Source organism: Oryzias latipes, chromosome 20 (genome assembly GCF_053564925.1).
Source record: "Oryzias latipes strain Hd-rR chromosome 20, Olatipes_Hd-rR_3.1".
NCBI classification, from domain to species: domain Eukaryota; kingdom Metazoa; phylum Chordata; class Actinopteri; order Beloniformes; family Adrianichthyidae; genus Oryzias; species Oryzias latipes.
The window spans coordinates 26,771,798-26,783,510 of NC_136256.1; the positions used below are offsets into that span (position 1 = coordinate 26,771,798).

At 37.7% G+C, this 11,713-nt stretch overlaps 1 protein-coding gene across 1 annotated transcript in view; it reads right to left on the reverse strand.

Moving 5' to 3' along the window:
• cdh7a (cadherin 7a) overlaps positions 1 to 10,008 on the reverse strand; it is a 215,533-nt gene extending 205,525 nt beyond the window's left edge. Inside the window, exons 1-3 of the mRNA XM_078938306.1 lie at positions 9,838 to 10,008; positions 3,758 to 3,872; positions 2,321 to 2,419 (exon numbers count right to left, since the gene is read on the reverse strand). The gene's annotated coding sequence lies outside the window, so the exon portion shown is untranslated. The remainder of the gene's footprint in view (positions 1 to 2,320; positions 2,420 to 3,757; positions 3,873 to 9,837) is intronic.
• Positions 10,009 to 11,713: the final 1,705 nt, after the last annotated feature.

The window sequence follows — 11,713 nt, forward strand, 5'->3', positions numbered from 1 at the left end:
CAGATTTTTCTCTGTGGTTTTATAAAAATGTAAAAAAAAAAACTAAAACAAAGACAATCCAAAATCCAGTCCTCCCTGCAACCATAATTTTATAAACTAAGATATATGAACACAGACAGTGTTAGATTATGCAAGCTGATATTGTTTGAGATTTTTAATAGGTATATTCAGAATCAAAAAACAAAGATGTTCTAAATTTATTCAAAAACACCTCAAATGACTAGTTTCTACACTCGTGGTGCAGTTTATCTACACTTTCAGCTTTGGTTTCTTCCCTACTGATTTCTGGTTTTAAACTGGCTAATTATTCTTCCATTTTCTCAGGCGAATAAGGGTAAAAAATAACTTTCTAATGATATATGACACAATGTTATAATCTCAGGAGAACGCCGCCTTGTTATCATTATGGATATTTTAAGAAGAGGGTTCATCCAATTGTTGTTTGGGGTAATTTGGTGCATCTAGTATTCCATCTTGATGGGAATTTAGCCTGGATAGTTTTCGCTGTTTTTCCTATAATTTAATTGATGCTCTGTAACACACTTTTTGGTTTGTTTATTGCTTTTTTGCTTCTAATCAGAGTACCCTACAGGGAGTTAACCTATATTGCAAAACATACTTGATTAGTTGCTTTTACACACATGTGAACTTAAGAGACGGCCCATTCACAAACCCAACGGTTTCTTATGAAGCTGTAAGAGCTTGAGCTCTTCTGGGAGGTCTTTCTACAAGTGTATTCATGGGAATCTTTGAGCATTCTTTCAGAAGCACATTTGTGAGTTGAGACATAATTGACCTGACCACAGTCTTCACTGTAAAACCACCCAGGTGCTCCAAGATTCTCCTTCGCCACAACTTAAGCATTCAAAACAATATCACATCATCTAACAAGACCTAGGTTGTGTCCAAATTCCTTCACTACTCATTTCTTAGTACACTATATAGTGTACACTATACAATATATAGTGTACTAAGTATTGTTCTGAATTTTTTTTCATTTTACATAGTATTTTTTATTTTATTTTTTAAAGGGTAAGTGTTTTTTTTTTTCAAGAAAGAGATTTACTTGACTTAGGGAAACAGGAAAGATTTATTAGAATCTTTAAGACAATTTCTTTTAATGTTTACTTTTCCAAGAATACATTTTGTCTTAGAAAGGCGTGAAATCACAAATTACTTTAAGAAATCTTACTGAGGCAAATCCATTAGTTCCATTGGCAGATTTTTGTCACTTCAAACATGAAAGAAAAATCTTTATTTTTTTTACTTGTTTGAGACAAACATTTTTTTTTTTCCCACGAAGAGTTCTGTGCAACAAGCACCTCTGCATCTGCTGCTATGTCATTTTAGAAGCTTGGAAACGTAATAATGGGATTTCGCCAGAGGATCACCCCCATGGTTTAAGGTGCAGTTCCATCCCCCATAAGCTTTCACTTTATTATTGTTTTTAAATACAACATGGAAAAAAATCCATGAAGCAAACAGGCCTTCCTTGAATCCGGACTGCTTAACCATCTAAAAGATTGGTTGGGAAATCATCTATTTATGCCAGTTTTTCCGGTGGACAGACTGGGTTCAGGAGGTCAATGAATCTCCTCCGCAGGAAAAATCAACCCCCTGACCTTGTATTCTCTGGCCTTTTCACCCTGAAATAAGAGTCCTCAGCAGATAACATGATCACATTTTAGTAGAACCTACATAACATACCTCTTGTTATTGAGCCATAAAAATCTCCTGTTAATTTGGCCGATCGTGACCCCCATCCACATGCAAAGGTTTTGAGAGTTGGAATGGCCGACAAGCCGGTGAAGACCGTATATGGACATTATGTGAGTGAGCATTGGAAAAGGTGATCTTGAAGGTTACTAGTTTTCAATATCTATGAGAGGCCTGTCCATTTATGTTATATAGAGTTTTGCGTTTGGAGCCCATTTGCTTCCTGTTCCCGTGCACATTTTATCTGATTTACTAGGATGTGACTGTGATATGGCATCTATTCATCTGTGTTTAACATCTATGGGGCCACAGGTTCACCTGCTTTCCCATGTTCCCGCTGGAGCTTATTAATCGTTGTGGCTAACATAACCACACGGAAATATACATGGCAATTAAGCAACGTTGGAGTTTAATCCTATAAATCATCTCCTTTTAAATCCTTATAGAATTGGCTTTCAACAAGGCATTTGTTGGACCTTCCAAAACATATTTTCTGTTTCCCACGAGCAGGTTAAAATCATAAAATATTTGAAGCAAAGTTATTTTATTAGAATTAAAAAAGTTCAAAATGGCCAAAACACAATGTTAGATAGAGACAACTTACCAAGTGCTGCCTTAGGTCTTCTGGTTGTTTGCTGCAGGTGGTCTGCAACCTGCTGCTTTGGAGATACATGCTGCTCGTTTACCCCTCCATTGTGGCTCTCTGGTTAAAGAAAGATAACAAGCTTTCAATTTTAAAAAAGGATCAGTAAATTAAAAAGTAAATAGGCTAAATAGCAAAGTAAAGTGAATAAACAAACTTTTTTCTACTCTTTCACGAACAGATCAAGTTTTACTCTATGAGGCTCCTGACTACAGTACCCATAATGCTTCAACATTCCATCGAGCGGTTCGTTTTTGTAGTTAACCAAAGTCAAACTAGAACATTTAAACAAATTCTTTTGCTCTTTGTACCACAGAAAATCAGTCTACTTTAGATTATCGGGCACATTTTCTATTTTTGAACACACCCAATATGTTTTGCATTTACTCTATGTAAATAAATAGTTTAGCATCACTTTGGTGTCCTGCTTTGATTTAAATTATAGTAAAGGGGGAAAAAAACAAAGACATGGCATAGCTACATTTAAAAGGGCAAATTTTTTTTTTATTATTATTGCAGTGAGGAGAAACACATAAAATCAATGATAGCAGGGATTACTTTTTTAAGTGTAGCTTTGATTCAATTTTGATTAGGTAGATTAACACATTTCTAGCAGAAATATACCACAAATGGTCAAATAAACTGTGTTTTTCACTCACTCCTGACATCACAGTACCTACTACTACATCTACTGCACTGAGAGGATCCTGGATCACAGGGTGTCTTTTATTTTGAAATGAAGTCCTGAACCTCGGCTACAAACTATTCCAAATTTCTAAAATATTGCTGCGTTTTTTTTATCTTCTTGTTTTAGGTATGCCAAAAACTATTTTTTTTATAATAGTTAAAATAGCATAAATACAAATCAGTGTCTTTATTTTCTAAAAGGGTGAAGTCAGACGTTCTGGCTCCTACTGAGTTGTGGTCATCAACACCTAGAATGAGTTTTGTAAAATTTCTCAGTGTCCTCGAGATGGTCGCATTGCCCTGCATTTGTGTTGCTGGGATCAAATACAAAATTCGCCAAGTGTTTGAATTATCTCAAACTTTTCAACTAAACAAACTTTTCTAAATTTTAGTTTGAAAACGTATTAATCATCTTCTCTGCCAAATGTCAGAAAGCGTAAAAAATAGTTGGATGACCGCTGATGATAGGAACTCGCTGAGATTTACATGTAAACCAACTCTGACTTAATTTAATAAACTGTTTTGTTCACATTTGCCTGGATAATGTGAAGGAACAAAACAATAACAGAGGATAAACCAACGGAAGTTACCAGAAATCCAAAAAAAAGGGCCAAACTAAAGCTCTGGGGAAAACCTACATAGACAAAAATGTAGAAACCTAATAATATTTTGACCATCAAGAGTTTCAAAGACTAGTTAAAAGTTCCAAACCTGGAACTCAGACACAAAAAGACCCCCTTCCAGTTTGGGCTGTCATGGGTGGTATGGTCCACTTGGTCTTGATTGGGCCAAAAATCCCCTTTACCTGGTGGAGAAAGACCGCCATCTGTAAGAAACACCAAAACAAACGGTTACACATCTGAACATCTGTGACATCGACCAGAAACTTTTTTCATTAATGATCTATCACAGGTCATTTAAAATTGCAATAATAAAAAAAAACATTAATATTAAAGGAGACGTTTTAAGAAAAGGTTAATAATATCTTGCGTAGAACAGGAAGAAAAAAACGCAATATTTTCTTCTTTTCCAGTAATGAAATACATAACATAATGAAGTAAAAATTATATATAGATATATTGAGAAAAGCCTTTGATGTTTAATAACAAAGTTACTAAATAAGTATAAATAGAAGTCACAGGAGATGCAATGCGGCATCTCATTTCTGCTTTCTAGGTAAAAGACAGACAAAAATATCAGCATCTGATGGAGCCTGTTTGTCCTAAAATTCACATTCTTTGAGAGTTTATTATTTGAAAGTACTACTGGCTTTTTAAAGTACTTTGTTTTTTGGACACTTTATTCCGGTCAACAATGTTTCACTTACAAAAAGCATCAGAGGGGTTTTTTAATTAAGTTTTATAAACTAAGATTTCCGTTTCCTCACAGGGTTTGGATTATTAAAAGTGCTACATATCAAAGAGTTTTAAAAAAGATCAATAGTTTAGATAAATATTCTTGGTTCAGGCTGCAGGGGACTCATAAAATAAAATTATACAACTTACACCTACTTACTGTCTCGTTTACATGAAAATGTGTTTATTTTGTAACATTGAAACAAGAAAAAGTTAATAAATTTTGTAAACATTTATCTGAATTGTAAATTCCTGACTTACTAATTCTGCTTAAAAGTTGGATAACAAGGAAAATACGCTGTCTGATAAAAGCTGGGGGAGACCGGCTCAATTGAATTCAATGTGTGGGGGAGTTGGGGCATGTTTGCATTTATGCTCATGCTAAAGAAGAAATCTCCTTCCTCAAGTCTCAGTTTTACTTCCCTAAACCCTAAATTGAATTAAACTAGTTGCAAAACTAACGGCATCACCGGCTGTAGTGACTGAAGCAGCTTTATTCTTAATAAAAAAATAGAGTCCAGGTTACAGGATCATGCAAGAGTTAAGTAAGGGTGAAATAGGCGAGATGCAGGTGTATCATATGGATTTATCATGTCTTCCATCCCCTTATCGGGTGTGTTCAGCCAATAAAGAGCTCCAACGGCACTCTAGTGGCCCTCGAGGCCTAGAGTTTGACACCTGTGGTAGAGTGTGGTGTGAGGACACTGTTTGACGGCATCACCTGTGCATCATAAGTGTGTGTAATTTACACTGTGCTCACAAAAACCTCATGATACCACACGCATAAGAACCGTACGTTCAATTTTCTTGTTGAGGTGGCCGTACGACCCTGCGCTCCCCTAAAGATTCTTCGTGGTCGTCCTACGGGAGGACCCAAAAGCACGCAGCAGCAACCGTACGGGTCAACCCCACAAACAGGTGCATGTGACTAAGGCTTAGAGTAAAGCTTTATTTAATGGCATTTCTTTACAAAATGTTTACGTTGCAGCTGAAATGCAGTCAGGTGTCAGACTCTATTGTCAGGGTGTGACAGCAAAGATGTGATTTTACTTGATCTTAATTCTGCTTTTCATCAACACTCTCCCCCACTCTCACCCAACTGCAATTTTGACCATTAGGAGCGTTCAGCCAACTGCTTTTTGTCTGCGTCCCTTTTACAGGGATAATATTCTCTTTTGCAGATCATGATCTTCAATGTCACGAGATAATTTATTACCATGATGTAATCTCCACTACAAAGCACACCAGGGAAGTTAATTCAACATCCTGAGGCCACCTTCTCACAGGCCCCGTGGTTGTGCAGCAGCTAATTAGAGGCAAAGTAGCAAATTTGGATCAACTTTATGAAATCAGGGGCGAGCAAAGGACTTTTATATCATCTTTGACATTGTCAAGGTCTGCTTCGGTGTTCCGTCTTCTCATATTGACTATTAGACTCCTTGTTTGATACAAAATTTTGTATTTATTCTAATTTAAAATCTTTAAAGTCTTTAATCTTTTTGCTAAATTTCTATTTAGGTTTACTCTGTCACCAAGACTGTGTCCACGCTGAATTAAGTTTAGGGATTTCTGCTCAGTTAAACTGGTCTCCCTCACACAAACATGTCACACAGATTTTTCAGATCCTTTTTTTTAGTTTGTGTGCACATCCTACGGGTACTTGCATGTCACGTGCACACCCCGTGCATGCGGATTCATGCACGATCAGCAAGGAACCAGTACTCGCATCTTACTAACGACTAGAGTGTGGCATAAGGACTTACTATGGCAGCGTACACTAAAGGTGTATTCAACTTCTACTATCCTCATCAATACTTCACTACCCACTTACCACACGCACAACAATAGGATCCATTTTCATGACGTCCCTTAAGGCGATTGCATGATCCTCAAGGGAACTGCAGGGTTAGTCTGCATTCCCTGTAAAGCTACATTCATGCCCCCCTCAGCCACAGCTACTTGTCTGTGTAAACGCGTGGAAATTCGTCTGTGTGCATCTTCTACGCACAGGGTCGAACTTTGACCAATCAGGTACTCGGATTTGGTAGCAATGTATAGATGGCGTCCCTTTAAATTCAAGTAAGTGCCATTTTAAAAATTGATCATGAAGGAGAAATTAATAACTGCGGCTTGTACCTGACCAAAATTATATGACACCAATTGGAATTGAGCTCATTCATTCATTCATCTTCTAATCCATTTGTTCCCTTTTGGGTTCACGAGGCAGGCTCTGGACAGGTCGCCACTCAAATTTACACCTAGGCATAATTTAGAGTGACCAATGAAGCATGTTTTTGGATGGTGGGAGGAAGCCAGAGTCCCCCAGAGAAAACCCATGCATGCACAGGGAGAGCATGCAAACTCCACACAGAAAGGTCCCCCATTGATGTTCTGGTTCAAGTCCCCCAGCCAGGACTCGAACCAGGGGCCTTCTTGTTGTGAGGCAGGAGCGTTAACCACCATGCCACTGTGTAGCCCAAAATAAATAATGGAGGAAACAATCATTAGACTCTCTTGAAGGGGCTTGTCCGGGATTTGAACCTGGGCCATCGAGCGATAATCAGACCCCTTGACCAACGAGTCTCACAAATTGAACTGTGAAAGAAAACGCCTGGAGCAAGATTTGCGTCACTTTGACATGTCCCATCAAGCCAATTTCAGGTAAATGTGCTAGTATCGGGTAGGGAAACGTACATCATATGCCCGGTGTGAATGCAGCATTACAGACAGCTGCTCTCTCTCTGACCCTCCACGGACTCGGACAACCCAAAAACCTGCAGAACGGGTCCATGTGGCTATGGCATAATCCATGATTTCTATATAAAGTCCATCACCTCAAGCCCCATACCCCAAAACATCCACAATTACAAAGAGTGTTACCAAGTACTGGAATCTTATTATTCCTCCAACCACTCTTAAAACTCGTCCATTTTATTTAAATTCATTTTATTTTCTCTGTCATTATCAAAGAAAATGGCAGCAAATCTGCTTTAAAGGGAGCAAACTCAATTGAATTCCTCAAAAAAAGCTGTAAGTCAAGCTGTCGCCTGTGCTTGGAATCTCTACAATCTCCTCTTTGCGGTCACGTGGTGCTTTCAGCTCCAGAGAATGCAGCCATTTATTATTTTATATGCAGCAAAGAAAGGTAAATTGAGGCTTGAAAAGTCTGTGGTGAGCTCAGCTGCTCAGAATTTTTTTTTTTTAAGATGCTTTCTGTGAGGCATTCTGTTTGCAATATTTAAGAAGGCCAAGACTTTTTAAATCCACTAAAAGAATACAAACGCCTTACACAAACTGTCACATCAGTACTCCCATTTCTTAAAATTACAAGGTATTTATCACTGAAGAGCATCAGACTTTGGTGGTTATGAACAGGAAAAAAAAGACAAAATGAAAAATAAAAGCAGTTGCCCACAAAGGTTATTTACTGAGCTCATATTGATGGTTTTATATTGAAGCGACTTTAGGTGGTTTTCCTCCTAAATGTCACTTGGATTGTCTTGTTGGTACATGGAGTGGACATTCATACAACTACTAGACTGAAAAGCTCCCCAAATCCTCCCATCATAAACTCTGCAGGCCTTTATGAAGGCATTTCTGCTGCTGACAAAGTGTGCTGCCTCTTCCCAGTCCGCCTTCTGCGTTCAGATTTAACAGCCAGTGTGTTTTGGGAGCCTCGGCATTAGCGGTTAACACCTGATGGAATCTAATTAATGAGGGAGCGCAGTATTTAATCACATCTCATGAGTTCACACTGCACCCTGTACTTCATTTATTAAAAGTATTATGACTTTAAATAAAACCATCATTCACTGTCATGACTCGGGCATTTTGAGCGCGCTGAAGGTCTAATCTTATAATGCACGGAGTTTTCACAGGAAGCAGCGTTTTAAATTTGAGCTGAGGCCAGATTATTTTGATATGCACCAGCATCCACAAGGTAAACCTGCTTTAGAAGTAAAAGCTCTTTTGGAAGATGTTGACAGAATGTTCTCTTTACGCAGCTGCTTGACCGTTAAAGTTGGTCCAGGTCACATCTGTGAGGTAAAACATGGAGCTAATCCAGTAATCCTGAATTAGCGTCTGGAGCAGTGATAGAGGAGCTGCAGAAACAAGTGGCACTTTGATTTTTGCACATTATTTAGCTCACGATCTGCCTTTCACATAAATAGCATAAAGGGTTGATTTTAAAAAAAATGTTGTGCAAATTATGCTGAAATACACAAAATGTTAGCATTTCATCGTACTGGTGCACAAGAAAATAAATATTTGGGTTTACATACTATTAATTTTTTACCTTATAATCCTCCTTGTACCAAAATTCCCCTGGGCTTTTGTATGAAAGGACTGCCAGCCCCACAGTTTATATAGGTTGGGCTTTGACCAAATTCCTTCACTATTCACTACTTAGACGTCCCTCATTTTCTACATCTAAGTCCGCTAAAACATTCTGAGTTTCTATTGAGATATTGATAACGATAATAACCTCTTAAAATGTTTACGATAATTAAAACATTTTGAAAATGAAAGACAAAGATTCGGGACTGCACTGTGCAAATTCGGACCGCTCAGATCCGTGCGTGTGCAGGGCAGGTTTTGCAAATGGGTGATGTCATATTTGGCTTTTAAAAAGAATAAACTTGTGTCCAAATTGCATCACAATCCAGGGCTCTTGGTAGCCCCGCACTTTTTTTTAATCCTAAAAATACATATATTTGTATTTAAATACGTGACATTGTGGTCGAGGAAAAGATTAAATTACAACTATAACGCTTTATGAAGTTTTCCTAATATAAAAGACTAATTTCAGCAATGAATTGGCACCCCTCCCTTTAATAGCAGGTAAAACAGTAAACAAAAACACTGGACACTTGCAATAAAACAGGAATTTCAGTCAATATTTTCTTCTTAATAATAATTCTTCTTGTTGCAAAGTCTGCAGTTTAACGTTCAAACTTTAGTGAAGTCATCTCAGATTTATTATTGTTGAATTTTCTATTGACATGATTCTACTTCCTCTTGTAAAGAATAATAGTCAAGATTTCAAACTTTGTAGAGCATTAACCAGACTTTCAGATGTGCGGCTGTGCATGCCAATTATGAACTCATTTTAATAAATTCTCTTCACACTAGAAAACCTGCCTCTAACTATCTGGTAACCATGGCGATGTGGGACCTGCCCATTCTCTTTCTCTGGACTCTGGGTCAAGCAAACCCTCTTTCTGACCAAAAAATAGTGGTTTCTTTTAGGGACCCTTGGTTAAGGAATTGGATTTGACTAAAGCTCGAGTTGCTTTAAAAACTGCAAACACTTAACTCAGCCGGTCTATGTTTCTTCATGGAGTGAAAGAAGAGGATGAGGAGGATAACATCCCAAAGTTGTTCTGTTTGAACAGCATTTCAAATCGAAGTAACAATCTTACATGCCATACTTACCTAAGTGTGTCTGTTCGGCTCTTCCTCTCTGAATATTCCCATTTATCCTTCGTCTTTGATGCTGCTGTGATGAAGATGTGACCCTGTGATCTTTTTAGGTCTGTTCTCTGTGTCACATCACATCTGTCACACCTGACTTCTGTTTGCGTGCACCACAGCTGCTTCCTGTTTGTCAATTATCCCAGATTTTTCTTTTCACTTGGTTTTTCCTTTACATTCTGTCTGCATATCTGTCCTCCACCAACTGCAAACCCCGGCAACAACATTAGCTTCTGCTAAAACCCTTAAAATAAGCATAAACATTTCAGCTAAAAACAACTGATTAAATTATTTCAAAAGCTTTATTTCTTCTGCTTTGCTTCAAATGAAACCTTTGCTGCTTGCACCTCATATTTGAGAGCTTTATAATGTTTTTTTTATTGATTTTGCGATTCTTTTTACATGTTTTTTCTTTCAGCTCGGCAAGTAAGAGTAACATTTGATTGGAGATACACTTGAAGACAGACTGCAGTCATAATATGCGACCACTAATTATATCCAGTCGGCTGGTTGCATGATTAAATTTGATTAGTCAAAGAAGCTCTGGATTTATCATCTTCCTGTACCAGATGTTTAACAGTTGCAGCTACAGCGGTTTCATCGCAGCAGTGATGCAACGGACAGCCGTGCCTGTGTCTTTCTCTGCTGCTGCGGCGGCGCAGATGTACACGCTGACTCCAGGAGTTAGTCTGATCAGTGGCGCATGTTAATCAAACGTGGCACCAGCTACAGCTGTTGATAGCCATCAGCTACATCTAAAAGCAAACACTTTCAAACTGCCTGGATTACTATCTAAATCCCTTGAAGATCCACTCTGATGAAAATGGTGCTTTTAACATCTTTTTGTAGCATTTTTTCTGATGATGGGGAACACACATCAAGAAAATTTGACTTAAAATTGTATTTCTCAGAATTTCTTTATTCAAATTGCTGTGAATATAGAAAAATGCAGTTTGAAAAGGGCCTGGAAAATACATTGGACGGGCCACAAGCTCCCTGCTCTGCTCCTTTCTGATGCATTCACTTGCAGACGAATAGATCCATGTACGTCTTGGTTTTAATCATCCACAGTCCTACTAATGGACTCTTGCCGCTCTGCAGAAACTACTACTACTCGTTTGATTTTGTCTAAAAAGAAGCATACCTTATTTCTTGCAGTATTAGTCAAATGTTTTCCTCCATAGCTCATCCGGGGATGCAACTTATACTCAGGTGCAACTTATGTGTGATTTTTTTTTTTTTTTTTGTAAATAAATGGCAATAACCACTAGAGGGCCTCATAGGTGTGTGAGTATCAGTATTTGCTGACAGCAACACAGAAGTCATACGCTGGGCTTGTCGGAATTGTTCCAAATCGTCACAGAGGATGAAAGATCCCATGGATTTAGGGATTTAAAATGACATAAAGACTTTAGTTGACTTCTTAGCATGGTTTTAATACTGTGGTTTTCTAAATTATTGTTCCATTGGGATAATAAAATTCCTCCTGTTTCATGAAGCTGAAAACAGCTACGATAGTGAAGCGTCTATAAATTCAGTCTATTATAATCTGCTTTTCAAAAAGATGAATTTTCCATTTTTGGTCCCGTATTTTGTTAATTCTTCCAAAAGTGCAACTTACGATTATTTTTTTCTTTATTATGCCTTTTTTTTCCTGTGACTTATACTCCAAAGCGACTTATAGTCGAAAATATGGTTATCATAAAAAAAAAAAAAAACACTGGGATTTATTTTAAAGTAGCTCAAAATATAATCGGACTGAGTTTTTTAACAAAACATATTGTTCAAATCCAAATTGCTTCCGTGCTCCTCCAGCTATTCCCTATACTTACATTTA